This window comes from Theropithecus gelada, chromosome 13 (assembly GCF_003255815.1).
Source record: "Theropithecus gelada isolate Dixy chromosome 13, Tgel_1.0, whole genome shotgun sequence".
Lineage (NCBI taxonomy): Eukaryota > Metazoa > Chordata > Mammalia > Primates > Cercopithecidae > Theropithecus > Theropithecus gelada.
Window position 1 is genome coordinate 84363646 of NC_037681.1, and position 17443 is coordinate 84381088.

A 17443-nucleotide genomic window follows, 5' to 3' on the forward strand; every position below is an offset into this window, starting at 1 on the left:
TCAACTTTCAATGGCTGTATCAGGGAATAACCCCATTATAAGAAGCATCTGTAGTTCATTGATGCTTTTAAGATTTCTTGAACACATAATCTAGAATTTCTTGTTGTTTTCTTAAAAAAGGACAAACTAGGTGCCTAGTCATCCATATTATGTGAAATTACTATATTAAATGTTTATATCCCCATCCTATACTCTTGCTGTTATCTTCATTTTGCTATTATTGTTTATAAATATGCTCTTCCAATGCAAATATCCTTGGGAGGGACAACACATTAACTGTAAACTTAGTTTTTGTTTGAAATAGTTTTTGAGATGTATTCCTCTGACAACTGTGACTAGAACTCTGAAACAGTGGGAGAATATATATATTTGTGATAAAAATAGGTAAGAAAAGAGAAGTGATTTTGAAGAAAGAGATATTATTGAAGAAAAATAGACTGGAATGGTATATTACCTCTGGGCAATAGAGGTTTGGGAGACACAGGGAGGCATGAGAATGGATGAGAGATATACTTAAAACCCCCAAAGATAGGAAGGCACTAAAATAAATTTCTTTTGCCTCACAATTTTGCCTAGGTTTAGTTATATAAGCATAATTAGAATAACTTACAGTAGAATTCCTATGAAATTAAAAACTCTAACTCAGAAGGCAAGCCTATATAAACTCAAGGTTTCTTGAAATATTTGGGTTTATTTCACGCACAACCTTGGTAAAATAAACAGGAAAGCATATACTTTTAAAAAAAAACCTGAATACAGAGATAGTTTTACTTCAAATTTTTATTCTCCCCACTGCTGCCTGTTTTTTGTCTTATTGCAATAGCTAGGACCTTCGTTACACTGCTGAGTACAAGTTGTAAGGGTGGGCCTTCACTCTTTGTTACTGATCTTAGGGGAAAAGCATTCAATGTATGATCGTTAAGTGTTAGGTTAGCTCTGGGTTTTCGTAACTGCCTTTTATGAAATTGAAGAAGTTCCCTTCTATTCCTAGTTTGCTAAAAGTGTTTTTATAATTGGGTGATGTATTTTGGAAGATGCTATTTTTGCAACTATGGAAATGATCTTATTTTTTTTCTTCATTATTCTGTTAAGGTGGTTATAGTGATAAATTTGTGGGTGTTAAACCAATCTTACATTTTTGTGATATGCCCTTCTTGGTCACTGTATATTATTACTGATATATATTGCTGCAATCAATGCATTAAGTTTTCAAAGATTTTTATGTCTATGCTCATGGAAAATATTGGTAGGCAAATTTTTTCTGGTAATTTCTTTGTTAGATTTTAGTATCAGAGTTATGGTGGCCTCACGAACAAGTAGGAAAGTGTTCCCTCCTTCTGTTTTTTACAAGAGTTTGTGTAAGATTAGTGTTATTTCTTCAGTGAATGTTCATCAGTGAAACAATCTGAATCTAGACTTACACTGTGGAATATTTTAATTTTAAAAATGGATACAGGACTATTCATATTTTTGTTTAATCTGTATTGACTTTGGTAAATTGCATTTTTCAAAGAACTTATCCATTTTATTTAAGTTGCCATATTTTTAGCATAAAATATTAATAATGGCATCTTATTATCCTTTTCATGCCTGTAGAATTTATAGTGATAACCTCTCTTTTATTTCTGATACTGGTGATTTATGTTCTATTCTTTTTTTTAAAGACACATTTATTCTGCATCATGATCAGACTATTACATTTAGCAATCAACAGCACGGGTACAAAAAAAAAAAATCTACATTAAAACCCATTGTTGGAATGCTGTACACTTTCCACAGAATAAAAACTAAAATAACTTGTTATACAATTAGTCACAAATACAGTCCTCAAGTTTTTTGCCCATACACGAGTATTTATCTAAAACGCATCTTTTTTTTTGTAGCAGCTAGGCCCTGCCAGCACTGTGCTTGGTTGAGTTCACAAACCTGTTGTAATCTGTAGCTTCTGTGTCCCTTCTCTGGCTTTCTTCTCCTGCTCAGCTTTGTTTCCTGGTAGTAACTAAAATCTTCTCCCACTGTCGTAGCTACTGCGGCTACTGAAATTGACATAGCCACCTTGGTTTTATGGTTTGGCAAAGTATTGGCCTCCACCACCATAGGGGCCAGTGCTTCTGCTTCCAAAGTTCTTCCCTTCATGGGTCCAGAATTTGAAGACTATTTGTTGTAATTCCCAAAATCATTGTAGCTTCACCATCTTCAAAATTGCTTCAATCACCAAATCCATTATAGCCATCCCCACTGCCACCATATCCACCATGACCACAGCATTGAAGTTTCCTCCACAATCAAAGTTGTCATTTCCACTGAAGCCACCTCCACAACCACCACCAAATTTTCCAGAACCACTTCAACCTCTTTGGTTGGGTGAAGCACTATCCACCTCTTGTTTTGGCAGGGCTTTCCTAACTTCACAGTTGTGGCCATTCACACAATGGTATTTCTGAATGACAATTTTATCCACGGAGTCATGGTCATCAAAGGTTATAAAGGCAAAGCTCCTTTTTTTGCCACTGCCTCAATCAGTCACAACTTCAATCGCTTCAATTTTTCCATACTGTTCAAAATAATCTCTCAGGTGATGTTCTTCAATGTCTTCTTCAATGCCAGCAACAAATACCTTTTTCACAGTTAGGTGGGCACCTGGTCTTTGAGAACCTTCTCTTGAGACAGCCCTCTTTGGTTCCACAGCTCTCCCATCCACCTTGTGTGGCCTTGTATTCATGGCTGCATCCACCTCCTCCACAGTGGCATAGGTGACAAACCCAAAGTCCCTGGAGCTCTTGGTGTTGGGATCTCTCATGACCACACAGCCTGTGAGCGTTCCCCATTGCTCAGAAGGGCTCCTCAGCCTCTCATCAGTAATATGAAAGCTCAACACTCCAGTGAAGAGCTGCTCAGGCTCCTTAGGAGATTGATTTAGACATGATGGTGGTGGTGGGAAGAGAGACTTTAGCAATTCTTCCTTGGTGGCGACCACGGGCAGAAAGAAGTAAGCTAACGAATGTATCCTTATGTTATATTCTTAATCCATTTTAGGATTTATTGATTTTGTTGATAACTTCAGATAGTCAACTTTTGGATTTCTTTCTTGCTTTTTGTTTTTTTTGCTTTTTTTTTTTTTTTTTTTTTTGAGACAAAGTCTCACTCAGCCAGCCACCCAGGTTGGAGTGCAGTGGTGCAATATCAGCTCACTGCAACCTCTGCCTCCCAGGTTCAAGTGACTCTCCTGTCTCAGCCTTCTGAGTAGCTGGGATTACAGGTGCCCACCACCAGCCCGCTAATTTTTGTATTTTTTAAGTAGAGATTGGGTTTCACCATGTTGGTCAGGCTGGTCTCGAACTCCTGATCTCAAGTGATCCATCCACTTCAGCCTCCCAAAGTGCTAGGATTACAAGTATGAGCCCTCGCACCCAGCCAACTTTTGGATTTCTGAATATTCTTTATTGGTTTTCTGTTTTTAAGTCTTTTTCAAAGTTTTGGACTGAATATATATATTCTTCCTATCATGCATAAAATATATTAATATTGTGTTAGTCCGTTTTTGCACTGCTATGAAGAAATACCTGAGACTAGGGGCTGGGCGCAGTGGCTCACGCCTATAATCCTAGCATTTTAGGAGACTGAGGTGGGCGGATCACTGAGGTCAGTAGTGCAAGACCAGCCTGGCCAACATGATGAAACCCCCTCTTTACAAAAATACAACTAGCTGTGCATGATGGCAGGTGCCTGTAATCCCAGTTACTCGGGAGGCTGAGGTGGAAGAATTGCTTGAACCCAGGAGGCAGAGGTTGCAGTGAGCCAAGATCGTGCCATTGCGCTCCAGCCTGGGCGACAAGACTCCATCTCAAACAACAACAACAACAAATGAAATACCTGAGACTAGGTAACTTATAAAGAAAAGAAGCTCAATTGGCTCTTGGTTTCACAGGCTGTACAGGAAGCATAGGGGCTTCCAGGGAGGCCTCAGGAAATTTACAATCATGGCAGAAGGCAAAGGGGGAACTAGCACTTCACATGGCCATAGCAGGAGGAAGAGTGAGAGGTGGGAGGTGCTACATACTTTTAAATAAGCAGATCTTGCAATATCTCACTCTTGCTATGATAACACCAAGGGGGATGGTATTAAACCATGAGAAACTACCCCCATGATCCAATCACCTCCCACCAGACCCCACCTCCAACATTAGAAATCACAATTCGACATGAGATTTGGTTAGGGACACAGATCCAAACCATACAAGTAATGTAAGTACCTGAGAAGAGGATCTCACCTCTTGTGTTCAGTATTATGGAAGTAGGTAGCCTTAGATAAAATTCCCTGGAAGCAGAATCTGAGACAGAGATTTGGGTGGATGTGGTTTACTGAGGGACTCCTTGGGAAAAACCTGTAAGTGAGGGAGAGGAGCATGATAGGGAAGGGAAAAGAGCTGCCAAGCAAGGATCTGGTCTTAGGTAAAGTCTAGTCCTGGCCCAATCCACAGAAGGGAGGGATCTGAAATATAAACAGCACAGCAGAGTTGTCATCCCTGGTGGCAAGGGCTGGAGTTCTATGCCATCATGTCAGTTGGCCACTGTTGTGGGTCATCTATGGAGGGAGCATAACTTCCCTAGTGAGTTGGCTCCCATCAGTTGATGGCAATTCTCTGGAGAAGAGGACTAGCTGTAAGCTATGACCAGCCACCACTCACAGGACCTCGGGGATAGAAGCTTTAACCAAGTGAACAGGATCTGAGCAGGGCACCATAGTATCAACCATAACTCTGATAGTAAACATAGAGTCCTAGGCAAATAAAATAGAATTTGCAGGTGAGGGAAGTGCTTTGAATATATAATATAATACCCTGTAGCCAATGTAATATTTTTGATAGTGTTTGAAGAACTATGCCAATAATAATCCTTGTTCAGGGGAATAATACCCTCACAGATGAATAAGACTTGATATAAGGAAGAAATAGAATACAAAGTTGGTATATTTGTTAGGGCTGGCTATATTGTTATAAATTTTAGACCCCAAACATGTAATGGCTCTAAAGTTTACTTCTCTCTCAACAGTCCAGGTTGATGTGGGGAGTGGAGAAACTAGAGGAAAGGGCCCTCCTTTACACAATCATTCATGCACCTGAGCTGACTGCAGCTCTGCAATCTTCAAGACATGATTTCCAAGACTCTCGTGAGTATTGCCATCCAGCTGGCTGGGTGTATTAATTATCAGCTGCTGCATAACAAACTTAGCAGCTTAAAACAACAATTAATATTTATTATGTCATTGTAATTTTGGGTCAGAAATTTGGAAGTGGCTTAGCTGAATGGTTCTGGCTCAAGGTCATTCATGAGTTTGCCATCAGGTGTGTTTTGTGGTACAGTCATAAGAGGGCTTGACTAGGGCTGAAGCTTCCAATGTGGCTTCCTTAGTCCTGGCTGTAGGCAGCTGGATTTGGTTTCTTGACACTCAGACCTCTTTATAAGGGCTGTTGGAACGTCCTCATGACATAGCAGCTGGCTTCCCTCAGGAAAGTAATCTAAGAGACCAAGACAAAAGCCTAAATGTCCTTTATGACCTTGACTTGGAAATCACATTCCATTATTTCTGCACCATCTTGTTCGTTACACAGGTCTGCTATATTCAGTGGAGGAGGGAATTACACAGGACATAAATACCATGAGCCAAGAATCACTGAGAGCCATCTTGGAGGTGGGCTATCATCTTAGAAGAGCACGTGTGGGAGGTTTTTAAGGACAAATCCTATTTGCATTCCATTGGAGTACACTTACTCACATGGCTACATCTAATAGCAGGAGAAGCAAGGACATGTTGTATAGTTGGTTAGTCATGTGCCTTTTATTACAGTGGAAGGAGGAGGGAAGTATTTAAATGCACATCTGGCAGTTTCTGCTACAACTGGGAAAATGAAACAGGAAGAAAAAATCTTCAAGACATGAATAACTAAAATAACAACAACAAAAGTTGACGTTAGTGAGCAAATTTCTGTGTGTACCCAAACCTCCATAATGCTTAAATTTTTTTTCTGATTTTATAAAATTGTTTTTGTCTATAGAATCTCACAGGCAAAAGCTCTTAAATTCTGATAGATTGTTTTTAAAAATCCAACATCTTAGTCATGCATGGCCTTAACAAATGTTTTCAATTTACTTTAAGTAACTGACATTTTAAAAATAGTGCAAAAAAAAATACTAATGTCCATTAGTGAAATCCCAGACACATATACAACAGGGAAAATATAATTTGTCTACACACTCGCTGCCTGGAAAATTAGTAATCAAGGTGCAAAATATTCTACCCCTTCTTTGAGAATCTCCCCTGCAGAAATGTTTCCTACGCACTGACATAGGTCAGAGACCAGGTAATTCTCATTGCATTTCCTATTAAAACAGTAAAATCTGAGATAGAAGATTAAATATTGAACCAAAAGATTTTTTTAATTAGTTTTACTTAATGAGAAAGAGATAATCTCAGTTGTAACAAGAACCTCAAGTGAAAAATATTTTTCTTCCTAATTTGTTCCAAACATTCTATTTTGGCTTTAAATCAGATTCTGCGTCAATGAACTAGAATTCAGAATGTCACTGATTTTTCCTAAACATTTAACAACTCAGAGCTAGTCTTGCCCACATTTCCACTGAAGATAGTATATATTCATTCTTTTTAAAGTAAGTTTGCTTGACTACATTTGATTGGAATGATAGAAGTAGCACATCGTAAAAAATTCTGTATCCTCTGAATTGCTGCGTCCTGCATTGTTATTATAACAATTTAAGAAAGCAATAGACTTATTTCAGGGTCTATCAGTTTTTTGTAATGGAGAAATGTGTAAATCAGGTGGCAAAATTCTTGTCAATGATTATGATCACTCTGTGACATTTTGACTCATGATAAAAAGCCAAATATTCATTATGTATTTTCTATAGAATTTAGTAACATTTACCTCAAAACAAGGAGCAGCTGTGAGCGAGTAGAATGTACATAAGATATCGAGTTGGGAATCTTGACTCTATCATTTATTAGCTTTATCATATCATTTATTATATGGGCAAGCCATATAATTGGTTTGTTTTTTTTTTTTGGGGACGGAGTCTCGCTCTGTTGCCCAGGCTGGAGTGCAGTGGCCATCTCGGCTCACTGCAAGCTCCGCCTCCTGGGTCCAGGAAATTCTCCTGCCTCCGCCTCCCGAGTAGCTGGGACTACAGGTGCCTGCCACCAGGCCCAGTTAATTTTTTGTATTTTTAGTAGAGACAGGGTTTCACTTTTTTAGCCAGGATGGTCTTGATCTCCTGACCTCGTGCTCCACCCACCTCGGCCTCCCAAAGTGCTGGGATTACAGGTGTGAGCCACTACGCCCGGCCTGTAATTTCTTACATGGGCAAGTCATCTAGTCTATTTGAGTTCCAGTTTCCTCATATAAAAACAAATACTAATAACCTTCTAAGACTGTGTATGGATTAAAAGAGGGAAAAATGTAAAAGAACTTAGCCAACATTGATATGGTACATAAAGGTTTTGTTTATTGGTCCTTTAATCCTGTTAATCTAAAAATAGAATTTCATAGATGGGAAAATTCAGACAGAGAAGTCAAGTAACCTGCTTAAGATCATATATCCAAGAAATGTTCTAGTGCACTTATCACTACACTGTGCTCATATCAAAGTCTCTTGCAGGGGACATATGAACCAATTAATTGCAAGAGGATGTGTATGGGACCTAACTGGTTGGTTATACATGTGTAGTGGGAGCTGGGGACATTATAATGTGGAGTATTTTAGCATCCTGAGGAAAAGCTTAGTCCAAATTGGTTATATATGAGAAATTTGCTCAGTCCTGAAAGAAGGCATATTTCCCAATGTCCACTTTAGATTCAGCCAAAGAGGAAAATGAAAAAGGACAAAACTTTCAGAAGGCAGATCCAGGGGCTACAGAGACCAATGAATAAAAGGAGCATCTCAAAATCAGAATTAATCAGGTAACACTCCTCAAACACAGGTAGGGGGCCCTCAAAAGTTGTTCCCAACAGGATTTCAGAATTCTATAGACATGTATTTGCTGTGTTTTCCATTTTCCCCAAGGAGAATATTACAATTATCCTGTGCATTTATCAGCCCTTATGTATTAGGTGAGAGAAGGCAGAAAATTTTTCTTTTTTATGTCACGGGTGTAAATAGAATCTAGAGAAGCAGATCATGATTAGAAACTACCATACCCCACCCAGATGTCACAGATTATGACCTTGATGCTGTGCTTGCCTAGGACTTTGGGGCTTTCTCCCTTAGGGAGTGGGTGGGTATATTTTGCATCTCAGAAATAGAGCAAATCAAACATTTGGTGACCAAAAGGCATGTAGCCATTAGAGCTGTTTTAAATATTCTAGTTCTTCTTCCAGGGATATGATGAGACTGTACTTTCCTGCCCCTTGAATTTAGACATAGACAGGTAATTTACTTTGGCCAATGAAACATGAGTGGAAATGATACGTGTCACTTTCAGGCAAAATTCATTTATTCCCACGTTTCTCTTCTCTCCTGCCGTAGTGATCACAGAAACACATGTATAGATGGAAACTCTTTCAGACTGGGTCCTTGAGTCACTAAGATGAACAGAGACCTCCTTGCTGACCTGAGTTCTCCATGTAGAGTGAGTAAGAAATAAATATTTATTGTGATCAAGTCTCTGTGATATGAAAGTTGTTTGTTACTGCAGTAAAAGGCAGTAGACTTTTATTAATACAAGCACACATTTTATTAATTCATTGAAATTATTTCCTTCACAAAGATAAGTAGGATCAATGTCAATCAACCTGAGATAAAGTGTTATTGGTTTTTTTTTTTTTTTCTATAACCAACCTAATACATTGTATTTCCCAGTAATAGGTAAAATTGTTGACCAAAAATTTATTAAAGTCAACTATCTCACCTCAGCAGCCCAGCACCACTGAATTGGAAAGAGTTTCATAGAGAAGTCTAGGGTTGGTTCAGCAGAAGAGGCACTTCGAGGAGGCCACAAGTAACTCCTCTGTGGCAGCAAAGAAGAGTGAAAGACAGAAGAGAAAAACACTGAAATTATGAGGGCCTCAATGAAAGTTCACCCCGTCTTTTATAAAAAAAAAAAATGCTTAGCTTTTAATTTGTGGGTTTCAGAGTAACCAGGAGAGGTTCTGGAATATATTTGTTTTGTTTTGTTTTTGCTTTTTGGGACAGCGTCTGGCTCTGTCACGCAGGCTGAAGTGCAGTGGCACGATCTCGGCTCACTGTAGCCTTGACCTCCTGGGCTCAAGTGATCCTCCCACTTCAGCTTCCCAAGTAACTGGGACTATAGGCACATACCACCATGGCCGGCTAATTTTTGTATCTTTTCGTAGAGACAGGGTTTCACCATGTTGCCCAGGCTGGTCTCAAACTCCTGGGCTCAAGTGGTCTGCCTGCCTCGGCCTCCCAAAGGGCTGAGATTATAGGCATGAGCCCAGTTCTGGAATCTTTTTAAAAAAGCTCCAGATTCTTTCTTTTTTTTTTTTTTTTTTTTTTTTTTGAGACAGAGTCTCACTCTGTCACCCAGGCTGGAGTGCAGTGGCGCAGTCTCGGCTCACTGCAACCTCAGACTCCCGGGTTCAAGCGATTCTCCTGCCTCAGCCTCCTGAGTAGCTAGGACTACAGGTGCCAGCCACCAAGCCCGGCTAATTTTTTGCATTTTTTCAGTAGAGACGGGGTTTCACCATGTTGACCAGGCTGATCTCGAACTCCTGACCTGAGGTGATCCACCCGGTTTGGCTTCCCAAAGTGCTGGGATTACAGTCGTGAGGCACCACGCCCGGCCAATAAAAAAAGCTCCAGATACTTAAAAGTGGACCCAGGAGTGAATAGAAGGCATGCTGGGAAGGCAGGGGTGGAGTTACCATGAAGCTCATAAGGCATAAGCTTTAGGACCCCTCACTTGCACAGGTCCTTTCTAAGGCCCTGTGAGGGGACCTAGCAATTTTGTAATTGTAATTTTTTAAAGGACTGCCCCCTAAATTATATGAGCTTCAGGTCCATGCAACCTGTGTTGCCTCTGTATAGAGGCAGTAAGCTGGCATGGAAAGTCTTATCACAGCTTCAGGCACTGGGAGTCCAGTAGAGGACACTCCATATTAGGAGATTAATCCTTCCCTGGGGAAAGGGAGCTTGAGCACAGGACCAGCTACACAATTGCAAGGCTTGGTACAAAACGAAAATGTGAGGCTTTTTGTCCAGGAAGCAGGAAACATGCATTGTTACAGGAACTAATACATAAATCTTTTTCCTTTCTTCCACTTTCTCTCTCTCAACCTGTCATGGTATTTTCAATTTGCCATTTAATGTTATGTTCCTGCAGGCTTGGTGCGAATGGAGATCTTCTCAAGCAGCCAGGGGGACCCTGCCCCAACACGATACACCAACTACTGGGCTTCTCCTCCCACCAACCACTAAACCAATGCTTTGCCCACAGTCAGGGTGAGAAATTTAAGTCAAGCATTTCTCCTTCTCACCGGCCTGCTGCCACAATCCACAATGAACAGGAGAACCTCCAGATATACCAGATACCTGGATGAGGGTGGGGCTAGAGGCTCATTCGGCCAAGTTCTTGCCTAATATACTGTGGCACCGTCAGTACAGGATGAAGATGGCACTGCCCATGCCATACTGCTCCCAACCCTCCCCATGCCTACACCCAGGGGGTGATGGGTGATAGCTGTCACTGGGTGGGGGCAGTAAGAGGGAGGCTGGATGAGTCTCTGGGCTTCAGAGAATAGGGAGTGGGCAGTGAAAAAGCTGTTTGGGAAGGTGGTGGGAGGCAGGACTGGGCATGAACCTAGGCTCCAAGTCCCAGGTACATGCTCCACTGTCTTTTCAGACTTCACTTACCAAACACAAATTTGAAGATTAAAGTATTAAGAACTTTAAGATGGTGACAACAGAATATTAAACCCCAAGCATAAAGCCCCCTTCTGAGCATGAGGCCTTATGAGACTGTGCCCATGAAGGAAGCCTTGCTTGAGAGTTTAAACTCTCAAGTATTAAATACATCTTCTTTTGGGCTGGGGGTCTAGTTGCTAATTCCTGGACAATAATACTTACATTTAAAAAAATATGTGCATCAGATAAATAGAGATGTTAGTAAAAATCTTAGCGTGGTTCTTCAAGACCATTGCAAGATTGCCATGTCTTTCTGGCCAAGGTTCAGGACAGGATTTAGATACTAAAAGTTGCCTTGAGTGGGGGCATTATGGCCCAAATCAGTGCAAATAGCCCCAAACCAAACCACTAAGTCCAACTGGTCGGGCAGAGAGAAGAGGTTAATGTGGGAGTCTGAATCATTGGGGAAAAGAGAGGAGTTGGTGGCTGAGGGGACCAATGAGGCTGCAGAGGAGGATGGATGCCTTTTTCTATAAGGGTTTTTTCCTGTGGCCCTTTGATCATTATGTGAGCAAGCTAAATGAATTAAAATCAGACAATCTGAAAATCTAAAATGAAATGACATTTGTACACTGAGGAGGGTAAGAAAAAATGCACTCATTACCCATTTCAGATTATGTCAATAAACTGGGCATTTTTGGTTTGAGTCAATGCAGGACAATGTAGGGTCTTTAGTCCCATTTTCTGTTGCCTATAACAGAATACCTAAAACTGGGTAATTTATAAGAATATATTAATTTCTTACAATTCTGGAGTCTGAGAAATCCCAGGTTGAAAGGCCATATCCACTGAGAGGCTTCTTGCTGGTGGGAACTCTCTGAAGGGTCCCAAGGTAAAGGAGGTTATCACCTGGTGAGAAAGCTGAGTGTGCTAACACGCTAGCTCAGATCTTTTTCTCTTCTTATAAAGCCACTGGTTCTCTTTTCATGATAACACATTAATCCATGAATAAATTAAGCCATTCATGAGGGCAGAACCTTCATGATCCAATCACTTCTTAAGGGCTCCACTCCACCTCTCAATACTGCCACATTGGAGATTAAATTTCAATATGAATTTTGGAGGGGCCATTCAAACCATAGCAGTAAGAACTATGTAAAATAATAAAAGTGGTATATAATTGTGGAAAGCTTCATCCATTTATAAAAAAATATTTGCTGATTTCCTCCAGTATACCAGACCTGTTGTATATGTTGGGGATGCAGCAGTGACCATGAAAAACAGAGTCTTGATATCTTGAAGTTCACCTTCATCTTCTGATACAGCTCTCTCTATATTTGAAACATGATCATCTATATATTTAAGGTGATTATCAAAACCATACGTATTTGAGTTGGGAGTATGCGTTATTGTTCTCAGTTTTCCTAGCACCTAATACCCTGACTGACACACAGAAAGTACAAAAAGGTATTTGTTGATGGTCCGGGCACGGTGGCTCATGCCTGTGATCCCAGCACTTTGGGAGGCTGAGGTGGGTGGATCACTTGAGGCCAGGAGTTTGAGACCAGCCTGGCCAATACAGTGAAACCCCATCTCTACTAAAAATACAAAAAATTAGCTGGGTGTGGTGGCACACCTGTAATCCCAGCTACTCAGGAGGCTGAGGCACAAGAATCACCTGAACCTGAAAGGCAGAGGTTGCAGTGAGCCGAGATTGCGCCACTGCATTCCAGCCTGGGTGACAGAACAAGACTCTGTCTCAAAAAAAAAAAAAAAAAAAAAAAAAAATTGTTGATGGAATAAATGAATTCATTTGCAGTAAGAATAACATAACTCATGAAATGCATCCAAAATACACATGTTGTTAATTTAGTATGACTAAAACTTCATGAAACCAAGATTCTTCTCATATATTCTGAAATGTAGCACCAAAAAAGTGCTTTGATTAGTGAAATTATGTAGAAAAATATACCTAAAAAGGATATATTCAGAGATTTGTCAGGAGTTATTTTCATTTTCTTCCATTATGGCTATTTCTTTGTGCCAAAAATTTGCTGTTAGAAGTTGTTTTTAAAAATAGAATCTTTAAGTGGTAGATTCAGTCCAGCTGGCTTCAAACGGTACAGGGTGGTGGTGTTGGGGGGAGGGTCGCAGATGGCCAGATCTCTAGGGAATTCTATGACCTCAGTGATGACTGACTAAAATTCCTGGACTTTTCTTGTGAGAGGAATTCTACAATTGATAAGTATTGATAATTATCAATTATTGTTCCCTGATAATTATTACTACTTTTTATTGAGGTAAAATTCACATAAGATAAAACTATTTTGAAGTGTGCAATTCAGTGGCTTTGAGTACATTCACAATGTTGTACAACTATCACCTCTCTCTAGTTTCAAAACATTTTCATCGCCCCAAAAGAAAACCTCATACCCATTAAGCAGTCACCCTGAGAATTATTTAACCTCTGGCTCCACATAATAAGCACCAGTCCTATCAGTTCTATAATAGAAAAATAACAGGAAAAGTATTTTCCTCCAAAAAGTATAAAAATTGTAAATTTAATAATAGAGTTCACAAGACCAGTCAAGGGCTAGCCTGTGATCCTTCGAGTGATGCCCTGGTGACCTCTGATGCTGAACATATGGGCACGGTCTGACCTCCAGAGGGGCAGCAGGTATATCTCTGCATAGGCTTCTGAGAAAGCTACCTGGGATGATCCTGGAAGGCCAAAATGTCAACTGAGTTTTTAAGTGTATTTAAGGTTTTCAGACTTACGTGATTTTTGAATTGTCAAACACCAGGCAAAGAGTAGATATGGTAAGTGATTTAAAAAGCAGATTAAATATAAATGGATTGGAATGTGAAAAAAGCCACAAACACTACACACTGACAGACTCTAGGAAATGCCTCTTCACAACCTTGACTTTCTTGATGAGGAAATGTGTGCCGGTAAAAGGGCTTACGTTTATTTAGGGGATGGACCGATTATTTAGGGGATGGACCGAGAGGCTTCCTGAGGAAAAAATCTACGTTAAAGTAAGACCATGAAGGAAGAGTTTGGGCTAGAAACAAAGGCTAAGTCACCAAAGGGGTGTGATCTTTCTGATTCCAGGGTTATATTGTCATTCAGATTACTTTCCTAGCCCAGATTCTCTTTGAGGTCACGTTTGAATGGGGTAGAGTAGGAACATGGTAAATAAAAAATTGAAAACGGAAAGAGCTACTTATCTAAGAAGGAGTTCTGAACTAGGCTAAGGTAGCTTATCCACTCAACAAAGATGTGTGGAAAGCACTATGTGCTGGGAATTTGTTAAACATGGAAGATACAGTAGTAAACAGGACAGATACACTCTCTGTCTCCAAGAATTTTACAATCTAAAGGCAGATATTTAAAATAGGACTACATAAATATTGATTACAATAAAGACTACAAAGGAATAGTTCACTAGGCAATGGCAGTGTTTAATGGCGGAAATCTAACCCGGTCTGGAAGGACAGGAAAGACTTCCCTAAGGAGACATTTCAGCTGAGATCTGAAGAATAAAGAGTGGGGAAGGCAAGAGGGTGGGAACAGTAGGCACAGTGTGTGTAAATGTTTTGAGGTGGGAGGGGCTTCGGTTTGAGGCCAGTAGGCTTAAGCATAGGGGCCAACGAGAAAAGCAGCAGAACAGTTTATGAAGGGCCTGGCTACTTCCCTGCACTTGTGGAGTGTCCTGCCAGCAAGCAAACCAGCCATAGGCAGGGCAGAGAGACCTTCACTGTTGTAAGGTTGTGGGGTATGAACTGAACTGGGGCCTTGAGGAGCTTGGTAAATGGATTAGGCAGGTGTCTCATTACCCCTCTAGCTAGATGCACTGGGCCTTTTGTGTGGCCATGTCACATGCCTCTAGTTTCTATGCAACATTGTCCCAAAGACATGGATTCAATCCCTTCCAGAAACTCCAAAATTATTCTAGACTCTGGATCAAGTCTCAGACCAGGAACCACAGCTAAGGCATGTGGTGCTGACAGGGTTGGCATACTGCCTGGTTAACAATTTTGGCTCAATTCAGGGGCACATGTGTTTGTTCATCTGCATGGGAAACCCCTCACAACATTGACTCTTCTGTTGTAGGAAGGATGCAGCCATGCTTGTACTTTACCTAGCAGAAACATTTTACCAGGAATGAGCTGCATGAAGAGCCATAAATACCTCAGTCATATCAGGGCCAGGCTTCCTATCAGATATTTGGCCAGAACTACTATGGGTAGGGATAGTACCTCCAACCATCCATAGCTCCAGGGAGCCTCAAAAGTTGTCCATCTTGTTTAGAGCACTAGCACCTAGCACAGGTGCATTTTAGGAAATCAAGAAATAGCATTGTAATGGATGAGTGGAGGCAGAGCACAGAGCAGGCAGTTCTGCTAAAGCAGTTCCCAGCTAACGCAAAAGATTAGCATTCTTTGCTCGCAGAGATGTGAAAAGCCAGCAGCTAAATCAGTGAGTCTCATCCCTCCCTGTACATATATATTACATACATATACAGTTTTATTTTAGATATGTTTTTAAACTATATTTATAAAGAAATTAGGCTGGAAGTAAATATGCCTAAATATTAACTTTTTTTTTTTTTTGGGACAGGATCTTGTGCTAGCTATCACCCAGGCTAGAGTGTAGTGGCACAATCATAGCTTACTGAAGCCTTGAATTCCTGGATTCAAAAGATTCTCCCACCTCAGCTTTCCATTTAGCTGGGACTATAGGCACGTACTACCATGCCTAGCCAATATTAATTTTTTGACAATAGGATTAAGTATAGTTATCTTACTCTGTTGGATTTCTGTATTCCAAGGTAGGAATGTTACTTAAGAAAAAAACAGCTTTACTGAAGTATAACTGGCATACAATAAAATGCATATGTTTAAAGTCTCACTATGAAAAAATTTAACACATTAATACACCTGTGAAAACATCACCACAATCAAGATAGTGAATATATGGATCACTCTCAGAAGACTCTTCTTGTCAAAATATACATAGCCATAAAATTTACCATCCAAACCATTTTAAGTATACAGTTCAGTGTTATTAAATATGTTCATAAAGTTATGCACCATCACCACCGTATAACTCCACAACTCTTTTCATTTTGTAAAACTGAAACTCCATACCCATTAAATAATAACTCCCATTCCCTTCTACCCCCAGCCCATGGAAACCACTATTCTACTTTCTATGATTTTGACTACTTACGTTCATGTTGTCCTTTTCTATTGCTACCTTCTTGCCCCACCCTCACCCCATCCTCCAGACAACCACTGATCTGTTTTATATCACTATAGATTAGTTTTTGTTCCCTAGAATTTTATATAAATGGAATTATAAAGTATGTACACTTTCTGTCAAGTCTGGCTTCTTTCATACAATAGAATTACTTTGAGATTCCTCCATGTTGTTTGTATCAATAATTTATTACTTTTTATTGCTGAGTAATATTGCATTGTATATATACTTAATTTGCTTATTCATTCATTGTACATGGACATTTGAGTTGTTTCTAGTTTTGAGCTATTACAAATAAAGCTGCTGTGAATATTCATGTATAAGTCTTTGTGTGGATGGAAGTTTTCATTTATCTTAGGCAAATACCTAGGAGTTGAATGGGTCATTTGGTAGATGTATGGCTTAACTTTTTAAAAAGCTGCTGAGCCATTTTCCAAAACAACAATAACATTTACATTTTCATCAGCATTGTATGAGAGTTCCTGTTGTTCCATAACCTCTCTAAAACTTAGTATGATTAGTCTTTTTAATTTTAGACATTCTAGTGGGTATAGGTATATAATTGTGGTCTTAATGTGCATTCTGTAATGACCAATGATGATGAACATCTTTTTATGTGCTTATTTGCCATCTGAATATTTTCTTTGGCAAAAAGTCTGTTCAAATATCTTACCTATAGGTTTATTTGTGTATGTGTGTTCTTATTGTTGAGTTTCAAGAATTCTTTATGTATTCTAGATAGAAGTCCTTTATTTGAGATGTGATATGCAAATATTTTATCTTGGTCTGTGTGACTTTTCACTCTCTTTGATGTCTTTCTATGAGCAAAATGTCTCAGTTTTGATAAAAGCTTAATTCATCAAAATTTTTAAATGTATCATCTCTTTCATGTGGTATCTAAGGAAGCTTTGTTTAGCCCAAGGTTACCAAGATTTTCTCCTAATTTTTCCTTACAGAAGTTTTATAGCTTTAGTTCAGTTGAGGTTGATGTCTAGGAAAATAACAAAAAAAGAAAAAAAGAAAAAATTTAAAAACAACAAAAAAGAAGTTTTATATTTTAGGTTTTATATTCAGTTCTATGATCAATTTTGAGTTGATTTTATTTACCTTCCACAGTATGGACCAAAGTTCATTTATTTGCATATAAATGTCCCATTGTTCTAGTACCTTTTGTTGAAAACAACTATGCTTTTTTCCTGAATTGACTTTGTACTTTTGTTAAAAATCAATGGACCATACATGTGTAGGCCTATTTCTGAAGTCTCTATTTTATACCATTGAACTATTTGACTATTTTTA

At 39.4% G+C, this 17443-nt stretch overlaps 1 pseudogene; it reads right to left on the reverse strand.

Annotated features, from left to right (window-relative positions):
• Positions 1 to 1999: 1999 nt before the first annotated feature.
• The window catches only part of LOC112604502, a 93114-nt pseudogene continuing 77670 nt past the window's right edge, over positions 2000 to 17443 (reverse strand).